Below are 18550 nucleotides of genomic sequence, written 5' to 3' on the forward strand. Positions count from 1 at the left end.
TGTGGAGTTCATTTTTTGGAAAAATTTATTTAACCATTTTGTTTTAAATAATAAAAGAAACCTTGTACAGAACAATCTTGTACATGTGTCTGGTGTTTAATACACACAATTGTGTCTTGGCATCAACTGTAAGACTGAAGCACAAATATGCCTAATGGTCCTGTGTCCTGATGCCTCAGAACCCAAAAGCTATTTACCAGTATCAACTGGCATGGAGTGCACCCAGAGTTATTTAACAGGCTAAAGGGGAGATGTACTAAGCCGTGGCCAGAGATAATGTACCAACCAATCGGCTCCTAACTGTCACTTTACAGACTGTTTGAAAAATTAGAGGAGCTTATATGTTGGTACTTTATCTACATCCACTTATATTTCCCCTTAGGGGTCTTGGAGAGATCAAACCTTGTAGAGAGATAAAGTACCAACCAATCATCTCCGGTCATTTTATAAAAAAATAAAAAATGACAGAAGCTGATTGGTACTTTCTCTCTCCACTTTATCTTTCTCTGAGGTTTGATACATCTCCCCCTAACATACCAAGCCAGCACTCACCATGCCGCGTTTCAGCCTGTCTCCTGCCTCCAGTACTGCAGATGAGGGGAAGTAATTTTACATACCAGCAAATATCCCAATAAAGAAGTAAGTTTACTAAACTGAAAATCGCCAACCGATCTAAAGCTCTTTCATGAATGAGTTAAGTAAATCGCCCTATAACATTTTGTATCCTAAAACACAGGGAACACCTTGATAGTGGTGTCTTTATACCCAAATCTTCAGGATTAATCCGAAGTACACAATGCTCCTGTCCTGTTACTGTCATGGCCTCTATCCTAGGTCACGGTCATGCTATCAGCGGCCTCTCTTTCCATGTGCCCTGCAGGGAACACTCTTTACTGACAATTGAAGTCTTACATCCTGCCATTTAGGATAATCCATTTCATGAAGTTAAATTTAGATTTAATGCCGGCCGCATGGCAAATCCCGACAGCGGCTGGCCGGCAGGGGTGAAAATGCTGATCGTCCAAGGTAAGTATTTCCTAACCCTATTCTACCCCCTAATCCTCCCTTAGGGGTGCCTAACCCTAACCTCCGCGCCCCCCCGCCTGTCATTTAAACCTTGCCGGTAAGAGACAGTCGGGATACCGGCGGTCGGGATTCCCTCCGTCGGCTTCCCGAGTGCATACCCTCTATTACACCTCATCACTTCTGTGTGTTTTAATAGTTTCTTTTACATTTGGTTGTATTACACTTAAAATGTGCAATTTATTGTAATGTACATCTTGAAGTTTCTGTTGAAACTGTAATAGTTATGGATGGTTGTCCTTCCGGTATTTACAGTAGTGCCAACCCTCATATAGCACCACGGGCTAATGGGAAGTCTCTGGTGGAGATGCAGCACTTATTTGCGATCTCTTTACAGTCTGTCCCCCCTACCTGAGTAGTGTGTGGGTAAGTATCTCCCCCTAGTCGTTTGGTCGAAATGGGGAAATGGCAATATCAAGGGGGCTTTACTTAGGTAGACCCAAATCATGAGGCCCTATATTTCCAAACTCCCACTTCCTCCCCTCACAGCACACTCCCACCATACCTCCCCTTGCTGTGCTGCACTTCGCTCTAGTGACCTTGGCGCTCCCTTCCCCTCCTCTGTGCCATTTTGAAATTAAATTTTGCTTGCGGACTGGCAGCCAATTAGGGGCGACCACCCGTGATTGGCTGCCCATCTGCAAGCAGTGATTGGCTCGCGGACAGCGCCAAATTCAATATGCTGCTGGCCACCCCTGATCGGCAGCTGGTCTGCTGAACACGCAGCCGCTTGTTGACTGGTGCTGTGACAGTCCCAGTGCCAGCCGGGTGTCCAAGTAAAGTGACCAGTATGACATACCATTTCATACCGCCACACTTCGAGCACTGCCCTAGACCAGAGGTTACCAAACTCTGCCATTACAGTCCAGGTTTTAAGGATAGCTGTGCTTGGGCCCAGATGGTTAAATCAAATTGACTTAAGTCACCTGTGCTCAAGCATTGATGTAATGGCATTTGGGACGCTCTGCCCAAGACTGCTATCCATGAAAACAGTCCTGTAGAAAGGCTACAATCACTAAAGGCCGTATTCAGTTAGGTGCGAAAAAGTTTCGCTGGTGACGTCATTTCGCCAAAGACTTCGCCGATGCAGAAAGTCAATGCTTTGGAATAGGCGAAAAAGATTTGCCTATGAAAGCTGGCGGAAAAAAGTGCAGGTTTGTGGGTGCAAATTTGTGGGGACCACCATGCACCCTTGTGAAAGCCCCCCCCCCCCCCAAAGGTAAACTGTCAAAGGTTTAAAAACACCTTAAGAACACCCCAAAAATTTACTTTCAATTTGGGGGTGAAAAAGTTGGGGACAAACTTAAAAACTAGTGAAATAGACTCCAGGGGGGTTCCCAAGTATGCCCCAGGTGTTTTTGAGATTGCAGGTGCTTGCGGCAGGTGGATTTTTTTTTTTTTAATTTCACATTAGCAGTTCAATATATGCTAGCAATCATTTTCATGTACCCCAAATTTGCTGGGACTAGTTATTTTGATGAAAAAATACTGCTTAATGCCATTCTTCACCACTTATGCAAAGATGCTAATAGCAAGCAATTGAGAGAACTAAAGTACCCAGAATAGCGCTATAGTGTTCCCCCATGTTAGTGCAGCTTTTCAGGGGGTACAGACTGTTTTCCCCATTTTAGACAGGACTTTTTGCTAGCTCTGAACTTGCCGGGTGCCGTTTTTGCCGCTTTCTAATTGAATATGGGGATAAGCGATGACGCACGTGATGCTTTTTTGCATAGAAAACCAGCGAAGACGGCAAAAGTCCAGCATGCGAAGAGTAATCGGCTTTTCGCGGCTAATTGGATATGGACCTAAGTAGCTAAACATACAGTGGGTATTCTGTCACGCTGAGTCAGAGCTCCAGACACAGTGCACATGGTGTAATAGGGACAGAATAGGTATATGCTTGAATTCCCCCTTATAATCTGGTAAAGAATCATATTTATTCTTCTCTAAAGTTATTTATATAGTGCCCATCATATTATGCATGCAGCGCTGTACAGAGAATACTTTTGAACCATTAACATCAGTCCCTGACCCATTGGCCAATGCAATGTAGATGGTCTTCTATCCAAAAACACATACACCTGGGTCAGCCAGTTGCCATAGCAACTGCCCATTGTTAATAAATAGTCTTGATAAAGGCCCAGGATTGGGCTGAAACGCGTTGACACATTTTGGATGCTGTGGACTCTGACTACTATAGGAATACTATACACTGAATACATGGTGAAGGTAATTACACATAAGTGGGTAAAGATACCTTTATGTGAAAGAGAACATCCAGCAAATTGTGAGTGGGGTACGCCTATCCATTTGAGACTGAAGCTATTGTGTTGATAAAGAAACCTTTACACACCGGTTTTAACCTCTCTTAACGTGAGTGAGGTTCGCAAATCCATCTATAAACGGCTGGGTGATGGCACAAGCGCGTCACTGAATCTAGCGACTAAAAATAAACCTTTATATTCACGTACAGCGGTGTTTCATTGTGAGCTTGGTACGCCTATACACAGCAATTATAGACCAAATCGCACTGCATATGGAATTTCACTTTTATTAAGAAATTACAACACATTGGACTTTTTTATTTATCTTTTTCATATGATATACATTGGAATGGAGTGAATCATCACGAAATACAAGAAGAAGAATAACTTCATGACATTGTTCATCTAATAAGGGACGTATTGAGATTTATGGTATACGTGCATATTTGTTTTATATATAGCACCATTTTTGTAGGGACAGTCTCCATTGTGTTTTGTTTTTGTCCTTAATAAATAGGCCCTTATGTGAAAGGTGTATAAACAAATGCTATGATATATAGTTTTACACCTAATGCAATGTTAGTAGGTAGGACCTTCTCAAGAAGAGTTACATGTAACTATTTTCTGGAAAAGTATAATTTGGGGTATACTACTACTAATGTGCTAATTGTAACTGTGGATAGTTTTATACTTGGTGTATGATCATGTTTTTACTGTTTTTTATTTATTTTATAAAGTTTTTTTTTTAATAAAAATATATTTCTCTCTATAGAGATTTCATTACCCCAGTGGTGACTGTAATGTAACCACCAAATTGCTGGGTAGGTCACATGACTTCATGACCTATGTGTTACATTATATGATGTCACAATGACCATGCTTACCTCACATTGGTGTAGATGTATGATAGCGGCACTTAACGTGCTGCTATAACGCTTCCCACTTCGCCTCTTTACCGAGGCGAAGCAAGAAGCACTACCTGTAATGTAAGAACATCTCATCGGCCGGAGACGGGGAGCATTAACTCCCCCCTCCGGCTCTACCCGCTAGAGGCCGCAGCACATCAGCCTAGTGCTGATGCCATGTGTCTCTGTCCCGGCCGGCTCCACTGAGCATGCGCAGGATCTCGCAAGTATCGCGAGATCCCCGCGTGCAGCCTGGAGCCGGCAGCCACCGCAGCAGGGACAGCGCTGTCCCTGCTGTGGGTATAGGGCAGCGCCAGGCTGTAGCTGTCGATAACGACAGCTACAGCGGGCCGTACGGTCAGGCCATCTGACCGTTCATCTATAGCCCAGGCTATCGGCAGCGCCCCTGTCATTTACCACCCAGACCCCCGATCATACATTGGGGAGAAGCGCTATCAGCGCACATAACGTGCGCTGATACCGTTTCTGGGCTTCATACATTTCCCCCAATGATCTAATAGGTGTAAATGTAACTGCTGCGGCATAAATGCTCTGTTTACTCCAGACTGAGATGCAGGTGATCCCCAAGGAGTTAAGTAGGGTGTGCAACATACACGCTGAATTATTAGAGATGACCAAGAGCTAATTGTTGCTATATTTCCCAGATTGTCATGGCTCTAAAAGGGCTCATCCGAAAGTAAACTGATCAGTGTATTGGATACACAATTAACTTTATTACAAAATGTAGCAAAATCCCTGAGAATGAATTTTTGCCTCTAATCAAGAAGCCCGTGCAGCCGTCCTCTCTGATTGTTAGAGAAGAAACATCTGTTACTGGTGGCCTCTGCCTTGTGTGAGTGTCAGATGGCCGGTATGAGGCTGCTAGTCCTGCTGGCTGAGGAGGGAGCATGTGGTAGTGCAGGTAAGGTTGGGTTGAATGTTAGAAAATGTGATCGGAAAGTGTTATAATTGCTTTAAACATTTATACATAGGGATATGTCTGTATAATAATAATAATGGCATTATCAGCTTCAGCACACATCTCTATGACTGATACTGTAACAGGAATTATAACACATTTTATGTAATAGTTTTATTGATAAAACAATCAGCACTTACCCTGCATTATAAAGACATCGCAATGTAATTCATTTTAGCTGTTGGGACCAATACACTAGTCATTTGGATGAAGTTAAGAGATCTGTGTCCTCCGACTCCTCCTGATCCCATTACTATAGAGTAGACTATACACCCGATCATTATATTGCATGTACCCATCCTCCAGAAGTCCTTTTTCTGTATACTACCTCCTTTATGTCATCTTAGAGTATTAATATTACTATCATTATGTTATACGCATAACTTGTGTAGTTAAACCAATAGTAATATATTTTTACTGGCCGACATACTTGGTACCTTTATTTGTTATTAAGAACTTATTGCTAGCCAGGGTGGGGAGTGGTATATATCTGCCCTTGCTGAGAGAACGCTGTGCTGTGTGTCCGTCTGGTAATCCGCCTTCTTCATTGTGACGTCACTGCACAGCATATTAGCCTCCTCCGTCCGAGAGCTTTCTATAGCCAGCCGTGATCGTATAGTGGTTAGTACTCTGCGTTGTGGCCGCAGCAACCCCGGTTCGAATCCGGGTCACGGCATTTTTGTTTTTTTTTTCATATATTTGTTTTAATTTTTTTAATGTAAATGTATATTCGTATGCTTTTTTTCAGTTTCAGGGAATTAGTATTTTATTTGATATAACATACAATGGGACATATTTGAACATCGTGAAGGCATTGGGATCAGTGACTGCAGTAGTTTTACAGCAATTTTATCAATATATTTATATTATGTTTTAAGGTAGTATATATTTATGATATATTTTATCAAGGTTAAACATGTCAGTGTATAATGCACAAATGGTATAGTCTGTTTTTCCAGTCCAGCATAGAACTAGTCATTTGAGCATATGTGTTACATGCATGTTTTGTCATAAAGACATATCCAGTGACTAATGTTTAAACCATGTTTATTTAACCAGTGTTTACAACTATCCACAATGCTCTGCTGTAGTGCTGATCTAGGACTTAATAGAAGAATGACTTAATAACATTTCCCATATGGTCTAGCGGTTAGGATTCCTGGTTTTCACCCAGGCGGCCCGGGTTCGACTCCCGGTATGGGAATGTCAGATTTTTATAGGATTTTTTTTTTTTTTTTTCAAATAAGAATTATGCATATGAAATATTACATTTATAGGATTGTACAATTTATTTAGAGAAAATTAAAAAAAAATTTCTTAGTCTATTTCTTTTCTATACACTTTTATTTGCTAATAAAAAAAGTGAACAAAAAAATTGCTTACTAAAATAAATCAAGATCTATGTTACTTATTTGTAAAGCTGCATACACACACACAACAATTTTTTCAAACGATATTGTTTAACGATAATCGTTTAAAAAATCGTTCACTTTTTGAGTCAAACGATGAACGATTATCGTTCATGCGCGTTCATGTTTGTAGTTCAGTCAGACTTGTCAACTCAACGATTTTCATTAAGGGAATATGCAAAAATTGTTTGTAGTTCAAAAAAATCGTTCATTACACTTTAAGAAATCTGACAGATAATCTGACAGAAAATTGTTAATAAAATCGTTGGTAACAAAATCGTTGTGTGTGTATGAACTGTGCATGTAAAAAAACCCAAACAAACAAAACATTGTGGCCATTCTGTCACTATGCTTTGGCCGTACTACAATAGATAGTGAAAACATGTCAGAAAATGAATGTGTTTACTGTAAGTATAAATTTATCTTTGCAAATTGTATAATAAATAAACTTGCTGAGTTCACTGCTTTAAAGGACTTTCATTGTCTGCCTTTCAGAAAAGGAAACTGCCCCGTGTGAGGATCGAACTCACGACCTTCAGATTATGAGACTGACGCGCTACCTACTGCGCTAACGAGGCAACTTGAAAAGTAAGTAGTATGTGGTCAATCCATATACGTCCAGATGACTCGTCTACATCCTGGGAAGTTGGTAGCGTTCACTTGTGGATGATTGGTATTGGTATGTGACTGTCCCTCCCTTTACTACATCCTATTCATCTGCTACTCCGTAGAATGTTATTCTACCTTAAAGAAATGTAATAGTACTATATATGTGGGAGATATCACATAGAATGGTGCTTATCTGTTCCCATATGGTCTAGCGGTTAGGATTCCTGGTTTTCACCCAGGCGGCCCGGGTTCGACTCCCGGTATGGGAAGCAAATGTTTTGTCTCCCTTGTACAGAAACAACAACAATATAAATTGCTAAGCACTTCATTTGATTACTGCGGTACATGTGCTATATTTTACATTTAATAAACAAACATATGCTTTTTTACTGTTATCTTGTCCTAAGGGTACGTAGATAGAATACCGTCTGTTGGGATGCTGACGATCAGAATGTTGGTGCCGGAATCCTGACACCTGTCATTATCGCGGCGCTGACATTACGACTGCCGGCATCTCAACGGTAAGTATTGGAGTTAGGGGGAGGGTTAGAGCCATGGGCGTAACTACCATAGGTGCATTGGGTTCAGGGGCTATGGGGCCCATCTTCCTTGTCAAAGTTACACATGTTATATACATTTTTCACCATTGGGTGGCACATATGGGGCCCTTACAAACTTTTGCTATGGAGCCTTCAAATACCAAATTACACCCCTACAGGGGGAGGTTTATGCTTCAGGAAGGAAGAGTTAGGTTTAGGCTGCAGAGAGGGAGGGTTAGGTCACTCACCAACAGGTGTCGGTATCCTAACCCTATCGGGATGCCAGCATCTGGATTCTGACCGCTGGGATCCCGAGCACTGGCATCCCGTAACCCAACCCAACCTAAGGACTGTTTAGTTATTAATGTCTTTTAATACAATGTATTCAGCAGTAGATGTTTTTGTATGTGCTTTTTGAAATACATTTTAGCTTTATTTATGTTATACACTTTTTCTTGTGTTGTCTATACATCATTATTATGATGTTAAAAAGCTTTATAAATACATGCTTTCTATTATAAAAGAAGCACATTGTTGAATAGGCATTTCACATTTTAAATGTATCACTAAAGCACCTTTAGTCCACACACAATGATTTTTTGAACAATAATTGATAACGATATCGTTTATCGTTCAATCGATGAAAAAATCGTTCACCTTCTGAGTTGAAACGAAGAAAGATTATCGTTCATGCGTGTTCACGTTTGTAGTTTGTAGTTCAGTCAGACTGACCAACCGAATGATTTTCATTAAGCAAAAATCGTTTGCAGTTCAAAAAATCGTTCATTACACGTTAAAAAATCTGACACATAAACTGACAGATAATCGTTCATAAAATCGTTCATAAAATCGTTGGTAACAAAATCGTTGTGTGTGTATGCAGCTTAATGGTGCATACACACGGTCAGATTTTTCGTTTAGATCTGAACGATAATGATTTAAAAATCGTTAAGTCGTTCATATCTGAAGGAAAATCTGACATATCTGACAGATCTGTCAGATGAACGATGCGCGTTCCCGATGGTCAGATAACGATATCTGACATCTGATGTGTTTGCAGTCAGACTTGGATGATTTCCATTCATTTTAATGCAGTCAAAAATCGTTCAATCGTTCAATTCGTTCAAATCGTTCAAATCTTTCATCTGACAGATCTGACAAATCTGACAGATCTGACAAATCTGACCGTGTGTATGCTCCAAGCAAGCTGCATACACACACACAACGATTTTGTTACCAATGATTTTATGAACGATTTTCTGTCAGATTATCTGTCAGATTATCTTTCAGATTTTTTAAAGTGCAATGAACGATTTTTTTAAACTACAAACGATTTTTGTATATTCCCTTAATGAAAACCGTTCAGTTGGTCAGTCTGACTGAACTACAAATTACAAACTACAAACGTGAACGCGCATGAATGATAATCGTTAATCGTTTTAACTTAGAAAGTGAACGATTTTTTCAACGATAAACGATATCCTTAATATAATCGTTAAAATATTTGTTGTTTGTATGCACCTTAAGATTTTAAAATGTATTTTTGTGAAAGTCACCATTTACACCATTAAAGTCATTTACGATGGTATTGAGTTAGTGCATATGCATCAGAATTTTATGATAAAAGCAGGGTAGTGAAAATAAAGGGATGGGTATGATATCTCAGCGGCTCAACATCCGTCAGTTCAAATACCGACGCCAGAATGGGACTGTTGAAATCCCGGCTAGTTGGCTGGTTGGAATGAAAATCTGAGGACAAAGAGAAGGAAAAGATATACATCCCCACAAGTCTCCTCGTGTTATATTGTAGTTAAAGTATTCTATTATTAGAAAAAAAACCTAATACATTCCTTATATTACCATAGTTTCATAAGCAGTAGGGGGTGCTACATCGGTCAATGAAAAAGTTTGCAATACAAATACAGGAGTAGAGAAGGTTGTCTTTTCTGGTGCACTCAAATGAATAAAATATAATCTTTATTATTAACATTAAATTATACACATCAGAAACAGTTAGTGAAATATTAAAACTATAGAAATATGAAATAAAGTAATGGAAATGTGTTTTAATACCGAGATTTAGTACCGTACGGTCCACCGATTCAATATTTTTGTGAATATATGTCTCCTTCACTTACTTATGTATCGCTAAGTTTAATAAATATAAAGGTAAAACTCCTCTGACCCTAGACTATTTTATTCCTATATATTTTTTTTTTTTATATGTTGTCTTCTATGTTAATCAGTTATATCTAGGTGAAATTATTCCCAGGGAGTTGAATCACTTAAGTCTTCTTATAATATGGATACATTTGTCAGAATGCAGCATTATAATACAAAATATCATTTATTAGAATTCTCACATGGATACTGTGTCTATTCAGCAGTTCATATATTCTCTGGCAATTCTAGTTTTCTTTCCAGTTTAGGAATAAATAACATTGATTTATAGTAGCACTGTTGAACAATTCCTGAGGGGATATTAATTGTGGTTTACCACTACATCAAATATTATTTTCTATGCATCATTTATTTGGCCAATAATTTTTGTGGATTCAGGTCAATGACTGTTTTAGTCTAAAAATGTTATGACTGCTCCGTCTATTAAAATAAATAAGGCAGATCGAATACACATATATCCTGAGTGTATATATATCCTGCACTTATAATGGTAGTGTATGACCACCAGGGGCGTCTTACGAGAGGAGGGGGCCCGTGTGCACTCCCCGTGCGGGGCCCCCTCCTCTCTCCCCGGTGGCCGGCAGCCAACTGACGCGGCTAGCCAGCCTCCGGAGCATTAGTAGACTCCGGACACTAGAGTGTGCCTGGAGTCTACTGCGCATGCCCAGAACACCGGAAAAAAGGCGCTGACACCCGACGCGGGACCATGGACAGGTCAATTTAAAATAATATGGGTGCAGGGTGTGCGGTGCTGGGCCCCCTGGACTCGGGGGCCTGTTTGCCCCACATACACTGCACCCATTATAGATACGCCACTGATGACTACTCAGTTTGTTAGAGTTAATATGGTCAGTCATGTGCAATAATGGGGTATATTTACCCCAATCAGATTCTACTTAACATTTATCTAGCACCTTCTAGAAGGTAATAGCTAGAATCTGATTGGTTGCTATGGGCAACAAAACCACTTCTAAAAACCCGCACCTTAGTAAATAGACCCCAATGTCTCTTATATTAGATGACTATTCCATCCATCCACAGTAATAGGAGTTGGAAATTAAATTTATTAAACTTAGTGATACATTATTAAGTGAAGGAGACATATATATATACTTCTGGTGGAACGTACGGTGCTAAATTTTGGTTTTGAAAAGCATTTCCACTTCTTCACTAAGTGCTTCTGATGTGTATATTTTAATGTTAATAATAAAGATTATATTTTATTCATTTCAGTGCACCAGAAAAGACAAGCTTCTCTACTCCTGTATTTGGAATGTAAATCTGGTAAGGAATGGGAGAAAATGATAATAAGAAGCTGGAGCCATATTTACTGCTTATGGGATCGCAGACCCAGGATGTGACATGCCCACGAAATGGTCACAACACCTGCGATTTTAGTCAATACTTCCCGTAAACCATCCCCCAAATGCTCCCTGACTTTCAGTCACACTGCAAATAAATACTCGCTGCGAGTTACTGTGGTAATGTACAATGACTCTTGCCTTGTGAGACTCAGATGTATGCGTAGACGACTGATAATTGCTCAGCTGTGAAAATATCGGCATACCGTACAACTCTGAATCAGGCTTATAATCCGCAGGTCATCAAGTCTGGTAACATTCTCCCGCTATTCATCTCCGAAGGTGATCTGATACTGAGGAACTAACCAGAAACTTGCAAGTGTGCACCCTAAAGTTAGAAGCTCGACTAATACAATATTATAAAATTTACATATAGATATGATTTTAATAGTAAAATGGACACATAGCTTAATTACAACATACTAAGAAAACTTATGGTATGTAATAATAAAGCTGCGTTGGCCGGGAATCGAACCCGGGTCAACTGCTTGGAAGGCAGCTATGCTCACCACTATACCACCAACGCCTGCTGTTTGAAGCTGGCTAAGAACACACACTATGTCCATTTTATGTTGATATCCCTTAGTTAATCCCTATGTTGTGCATGATGCATACTAAGGAGTTTGGGGAAGCTCATAGGTCACCCTCCAATATACAGGAACCCAATCTAGCAAGGAAGTGCTATCTAAGCTCAGTCTCACCACTTTTTCAATTGGATAAGTTGTAAGGAGGGAGCACAGCTGTCCTGAGAGAATTCTACATCCTTCTTCAGACAGGCTGTCTAGTGGTTATAGACTTATAGCTCCTGTTGCACTGGTCTAGATTTGTGCTCCAAGTTAAGACTTTGTCGCTTTGTGGACCTTCAAAAGCAGAACACTGGGCTTGGTATTGGTGTGAATCGGTGGCCGGGTTAGTGCTCCATAGAAACAATGACTAAGGCCCGATTAGTTTAGGATTGTCTAGTAGCTCTCTTAAGCAATGAACACCATAACTTTTTATCTGGTATTTATATGACTGTGTGATTTGTACACAGATATATAATATTTTGTGATATAAAATAAAGGTGCTTCTGCATCTCTCCAGTTGTTTTTGCTTTAGTTATTCAGAACTCCCATGGGTGCCAACTCATTTTGATAACAATAGTACAAACTAATGTTATGAAAGTAATATTGCTATAAAAATAGTTTTTTTGACTGATGTTCATGTTTTAGCAATCCACACATTCAAAAATACTGCGCATAACCTATGTAGGACTGTAAATACCAACCTTCATTTAATGTTTTTATTTTACTGTATTATAAATCCATGCAAAGTTCTGTCTAACATAAATAATAAAAAATAACCTTAGGTCAACTGTAAACTTTTTTTATTTGTGTTTTTTGTGCTTTATTTGAAGTACGGGGTGTTATTAGAATTGTCTCTAATTTTACACTTCCTGGTACTGCCTCAAACAAAGAACCAAATATTCCCTTTATAATAACTCTGTATTTACTAGCAAGCAATCTTTGACATCTAGAAGAGCAGGATTTTAATCTCTTTTATTACTAATTACTGCACTGTTTAACTCATGCAACATGCAAACACACAATGCCACCTCATATTCACTACTAACACCTCAACAGCACCCACTACCCCCCTCACGCAAACACACATTCACTATCAACAACCAAGCAGTACCCAAACACACACTGCCACTCCACATCTACTACTAACTCTCCAGCAGTACCCCCATACACCCCTCTCTTGGGAGAAGAAGGACTGGGGCACGTGATTCCTGGGCTCCCTGGCTTTTCTTACTCTGGGGTTCATAAAATGGAAACATAAACACTGGAGGATATCACAGTGCCCATTTCAGGGCTGGAGCCCAGAGTCGACCTCTTCCATTGTCTCCAGTAGTTTTGCCACTGTTCCCTGTATAAGCATAGGGTTATAATAAACAACCTGATGTTAATTCTTTAAGAACGCAGAGACAGAACATTATTCTAAGAACTTTAATGAGAAAAAGTCACAATGCTTGTTGATTAAAAATGGTGATAAAATTCTGACATTCAGAAATAGAACTACAAAAGTAGTACACAAACATACTCTTTTGGGTTGATGATTCACGAAAGTGACTATTTGACAACCATCTAAAGACCTTTGTCCAAAACAGTGCTAATAACCTGTTCTGTAATTATTATAACTCACTTTTGGAACATATGAGAGATATTGCATTAAATCATCTTTTTTTCCCACATATATGCATAAGAAACATTATCTTGTTATACTGATTCCTTGGTTAGATACAGTCAGGTGCATAAATATTGGGACATTGACAGAATTTTCATATTTTGGCCTCTATTCACCACCACAATGGCTTTGAAATGAAACAAACAAGATGTGCTTTAACTGCAGACTTTCAGATTTAATTTGAGGGTAATTACATCCAAATCAGGTGAACGGTGTAGGAATTACAATGGTTTCTATATGTGCCTCCCACTTTTTAAGGGGCCAAAAGTAATGGGACAAACTAAACAATCCTAAATCTAATTTTCACTTTTTAATACTTTGTTGCAAATCCTTTGCAGGCAATTACAGCCTGAAGTCTGGAACGCATAGACATCACCAGACGCTGGGTTTCATCCCTGGTAATGCTCTGCCAAGACTCTACTGCAAATGTCTTCAGTTCCTGCTTGTTCTTGGGGCATTTTCCCTTCAGTTTTGTCTTCATCAAGTGAAATGCATGCTCAATCGGATTCAGGTCAGGGGATTGACTTGGCCATTGCATAACATTCCACTTTTTAGCCTTAAAATACTCTTTGGTTGCTTTTGCAGTATGCTTCGGGTCATTGTCCATCTGCACTGTGAAGCGCTGTCCAATGAGTTCTGAAGCATTTGACTGAATATGAGCATATAATATTGCCTGAAACACTTCAGAATTAATTCTGCTGCTTTTGTCAGCAGTCACATCATCAATAAATATAAGGGAACCAGTTCCATTGGCAGCCATACATGCCCACGCCATGACACTACCACCACCATGCTTCACTGATGAGGTGGTATGTTTTGGATCATGAGCAGTTCCTTTCCTTCTCCATACTTTTCTCTTCCCATCACTCTGGTACAAGTTGATCTTTGTTTCATCTATCTATAGGATGTTGTTCCAGAAATGTAATGGCTTTTTTAGATGTTGTTTGGCAAACTCTAATCTGGTCTTCCTGTTTTTGTGGCTCACCAATGGTTTACATCTTGTGGTGAACCCTCTATATTCACTCTTGTGAAGTCTTCTCTTGATTGTTGACTTTGACACATATACAACTACCTCCTGGAGAGTGTTCTTGATTTGGCCAACTGTTGTGAAGGGGTTTTTCTTCACCAGGGAAATAATTCTTCTGTCATCCACCACAGTTGTTTTCCGTGGTCTTCCGGGTCTTTTGGTGTTGCTGAGCTCTCCGGTGCATTCTTTCTTTTTAAGAATGTTCCCAACAGTTGATTTGGCCACACCTAATGTTTTTGCTATCTCTCTGATGGGCTTGTTTTGATTTTTCAGCCTAATGATGGCTTGCTTCACTGATAGTGACAGCTCTTTGAATCTCATATTGAGAGTCGACAGCAATTGTTGGAGGGCCTACATACTCTATGAGCAGGGCACAACCATGTGACATTGAATTATCCTATCCTATAAATTGTTACTTACAGACTAATATAAGAATATAATAGTTGCATCAAGCATAGGGAATAAAAGATGTGCTACTGTGGAGCTCATCAGAGCGCACCATGCACATCATGGACTTGGTTAAATCAGCCTTCCATGCTGTACATATATATAAGAAAACGTCAGTCCAGGATCAGATTCTATACACCAAAAGTGTTTATTTAGGGAAATAGTGTAATTAATACAGCAACATTTCGGGCTGCTAGTGCCCTATGCCATCTAGCGAGAACCACTGTTGCAGGGCTGTGTATGCATTATGCAGTTTATACAAAAATATAAATTTACCTGGGGGAAAAAAAAGAATAAAATTGCTTTATACCTGCCTCCAAGGCTCCAGATTTTTTGGGTAGCCCCCTGCACCCCTAGAAGTGTAGGCATATCTCCCACATGCTGCCCACTTCCTAGTGAAGCGGGCAGGGTGGGGAGGTTTAATGGGGAATTTTGCGGGGCTAAATGGTGTAGATTTGCGGTCTTTCCCTATAAAGGGGAGGGGCCTAGTTAAGTCACCAGTCCGGCCATGCCCCCCGAACCGACCTGCAGGAGGACTGCTCCTGGAAAGCATTCATAGGAAGTCAGTAAGTATGAATTGCTGCATATAAGCATCTGAATACTCACATATCTCTAATTTAAATATATTTAAACTATTATTATAATCTTTTCGATTAAACATACATATACAGATGTACTTTTATGATAAATACTAATATTGTATGTTTGATGTTGCATAACAACATTCACAGGTTATATATGGAGTCCCTTACTTAGGAAATATGGATCTTCTGGAAAATGGCTGCAACGCTCTATTCAAGCCAGAATTGCCACCATGTGCATCATCTAGACAGCAGTGATTGTGCCTCAGAAGATATAAACATCATATTTATGAATATGGAACAAAGTATAAAGCAGAAGGTGCGCCCTATACAAGCATCAGAAACTAGATGTTTACACTAATGTATTGTTTATGCTCTGGCGCTGGTATTGAGAGACCATGAAACCAGAAGTGACGCATGCGCTTCACATGCATTCCACTGAGAGGAACAAAATGGCCACCATGCCTTCCACCCATAGAAACTAGGATTTCCTTGACTGTAATGGATCCTGGAAACAGGAAGTGACCATTCCACCTGCGGGTGAATGTGGTTTTCTAAGCTATAGAGCAACATATCTGCTGCGTATATATAAGCTATTTCAGATGTAAAAACTGGTTTCCCATACAGGAAGTGGTCAGTAATGATGTCACAGGTATAATTATTATGGCTTGTTAGGACTGGTATAATCATGGCTCTTGGGCTCATGTACACTATCCCCATGATGAAGTTTCTCTGGTAGACGAATCACATTGAGACTACACAGCTGTACATGAAATTTCCGTATGGACAGATAAGCACTCATTTGCATGTTTCTTATACGTGTTTTACTTTTCAATGTGTCAAATAAATAACTTTTTTAAAAACCTAAACAACCTGTGGTAGTCATACTTCTTTAGGAATATAATGTCCCTAATGGTGGTTATGTTTTTTTTTAAAGGTTTTCAATAGTTCTTAATACAGTGTAACTTTAAATAACAGTATACACTATGGGCCTGATTCAGAGCCGGACGCAATTAGCGCTCGCTCGTCCAGAAAATAGGGGTGGCTATTCAAATGAACCGTTTGCTCTTTGCGGTCTGTTCATGCCTCTAGGTCTGAACGAGCGAACAAAGCTTGCGGTCGTTTTTTGAAAAAATACGCCCCCTGGCCGCTCGCATCCTACGTCATGTCCGCTATTTATTAGATTAATCGAGTACATCGACCAGCGTATGAACTGCTCGCTATTCTTGTGGTTGGTTTTTCCTACCACAATCTTGCGAGCAGTTCTGGCTATAAAATAACCCAGTGACGTGGTCAATGACGCTACTGTTTTAATTATGCACACCCATAAAACACCCGTTTTGACCTTTAAGCACACCTGTGTTCGGATCTTCACTCCCCGTTTTCAAGCACCTTCCCCCGTTACCACCCACATATGCCTCTTTCTGTCACTCAAATTATCAGGCATTCGCTATTTTGCGAGCACATGAATTTCGACCGCACTGACTGGTTCGCGCATGCGTATAACGATCCGTACGCATGCGCAGTTGGGCAAACATCGCTCGGAGCGAACGAGCGGCCGCTTAGGAGCGGCTCTGAATCAGGCCCTATGTTTTATTTCTATTTATCCTCTATATGCTAATTTCTATGATTGGTCATGTGACCAAAGAAACTCGCTAAAAGATATGCAGAATTTTTTTTTTATATTCTTCACTTTATTATGCTCTTGTACTTTATACTCACCAAGTGAATCGTGTGGTAATATATATGAATGTACTCTAATAGGCACTCTTCTATCAATTATATATACATATATACATTTATTTTTATTGTTTTTCCTCCGTAAATGTTTATTTAATATGAACTGGATACTGCATACACATTCCTGCAATAGTGTTTTTCTCTATCTGCAGCAAGTAATTGTTGCTGTGCGAAAATATGCAATTGTCGCAGCTATATATGTATTGAGCTCATCAGCGTCTTTGCAAATCCAAGCATCTACTTACAAAGATACAGCACTGGTTGGAGATCATTCGATGTTAGCAGTCTTAAGTAACCCAAGTAATGAGATGCTGGAGCCATATTTACTGCTTATGGGGTCGCAGACCCAGGATGTGAAATGCCCGTGAAATGGTCGCAACACACCTGCGATTTTAGGCGCTACTTCCCATAAACCACACCCAAATGCTCCCTGACTGTCAGTCACACTGCAAATAAATACTCGCTGCGAGTTACTGTGGTAATGTATCATGACGCTTATCTTGTGAGACTCAGATGTATGCGTAAAGACGGCTGATAATTGCTCAACTGTGAAAATATCGGCATACCGTACAACTCTGAATCAGGCTTATAATCCGCGGGTCATCAAGTCTGGTAACATTCCCCCGCTATTCATCTCCGAAGGCAAGTGTGCACCCTAAAGTTTTATAAGCTCGACTAATGTAATATTGCATTATTCACATACAATTTTATCAATATTATATAAAATGTACATACAGATATGATTTTGATAGTAAAATGGACATATTGCTTAATTACAACATACTAAGAAAACTTATGGTATGGAAGACTTTACTTAAAATAAAGCTGCGTTGGCCGGGAATCGAACCCGGGTCAACTGCTTGGAAGGCAGCTATGCTCACCACTATACCACCAACGCCTGCTGTTTGCAGCCTGCTGAGAACACACACTAAGTACTGATATACAAGCTGATATAACATGCTCTTTTATAGTTTTCTTTATATCTCTGTGTTTATCTGAAAGTATATTACTGTTGTAACTTTATGATCATCTCTTGTTAATACCAAACATCACCATTAAAAAAGTTTTAGTATCTTGAAGTTGTCAATCATTTCCTGCTAGAGTGGTTTCCTAGAGGCAGGAGTGGTGTAAGAGAGGAGTGGGCTTTTATTTATTAACAGTTTCTTATATAGCGCAGCATATTCCATTGCACTTAA

At 39.7% G+C, this 18550-nt stretch overlaps 6 non-coding genes across 6 annotated transcripts; 3 read left to right on the forward strand and 3 right to left on the reverse strand.

Annotated features, from left to right (window-relative positions):
* The first annotated feature begins 5835 nt into the window (after positions 1–5835).
* On the forward strand, positions 5836–5907 carry TRNAH-GUG (transfer RNA histidin (anticodon GUG)). Its single transcript has one exon. It is a non-coding gene; the product is annotated as a tRNA-His (tRNA).
* Positions 5908–6363: 456 nt separating this feature from the next.
* Positions 6364–6435, forward strand: TRNAE-UUC (transfer RNA glutamic acid (anticodon UUC)). Its single transcript has one exon. It is a non-coding gene; the product is annotated as a tRNA-Glu (tRNA).
* Positions 6436–7145: 710 nt separating this feature from the next.
* TRNAM-CAU (transfer RNA methionine (anticodon CAU)) lies at positions 7146–7218 on the reverse strand. Its single transcript has one exon. It is a non-coding gene; the product is annotated as a tRNA-Met (tRNA).
* Positions 7219–7446: 228 nt separating this feature from the next.
* On the forward strand, positions 7447–7518 carry TRNAE-UUC (transfer RNA glutamic acid (anticodon UUC)). Its single transcript has one exon. It is a non-coding gene; the product is annotated as a tRNA-Glu (tRNA).
* Positions 7519–11784: 4266 nt separating this feature from the next.
* On the reverse strand, positions 11785–11856 carry TRNAG-UCC (transfer RNA glycine (anticodon UCC)). Its single transcript has one exon. It is a non-coding gene; the product is annotated as a tRNA-Gly (tRNA).
* A 6324-nt stretch (positions 11857–18180) lies between these two features.
* Positions 18181–18252, reverse strand: TRNAG-UCC (transfer RNA glycine (anticodon UCC)). The gene has a single exon. It is a non-coding gene; the product is annotated as a tRNA-Gly (tRNA).
* Positions 18253–18550: the final 298 nt, after the last annotated feature.

This window comes from Taudactylus pleione, unplaced genomic scaffold, assembly GCF_031769625.1.
Source record: "Taudactylus pleione unplaced genomic scaffold, aTauple2 ptg000644l, whole genome shotgun sequence".
NCBI lineage: Eukaryota > Metazoa > Chordata > Amphibia > Anura > Myobatrachidae > Taudactylus > Taudactylus pleione.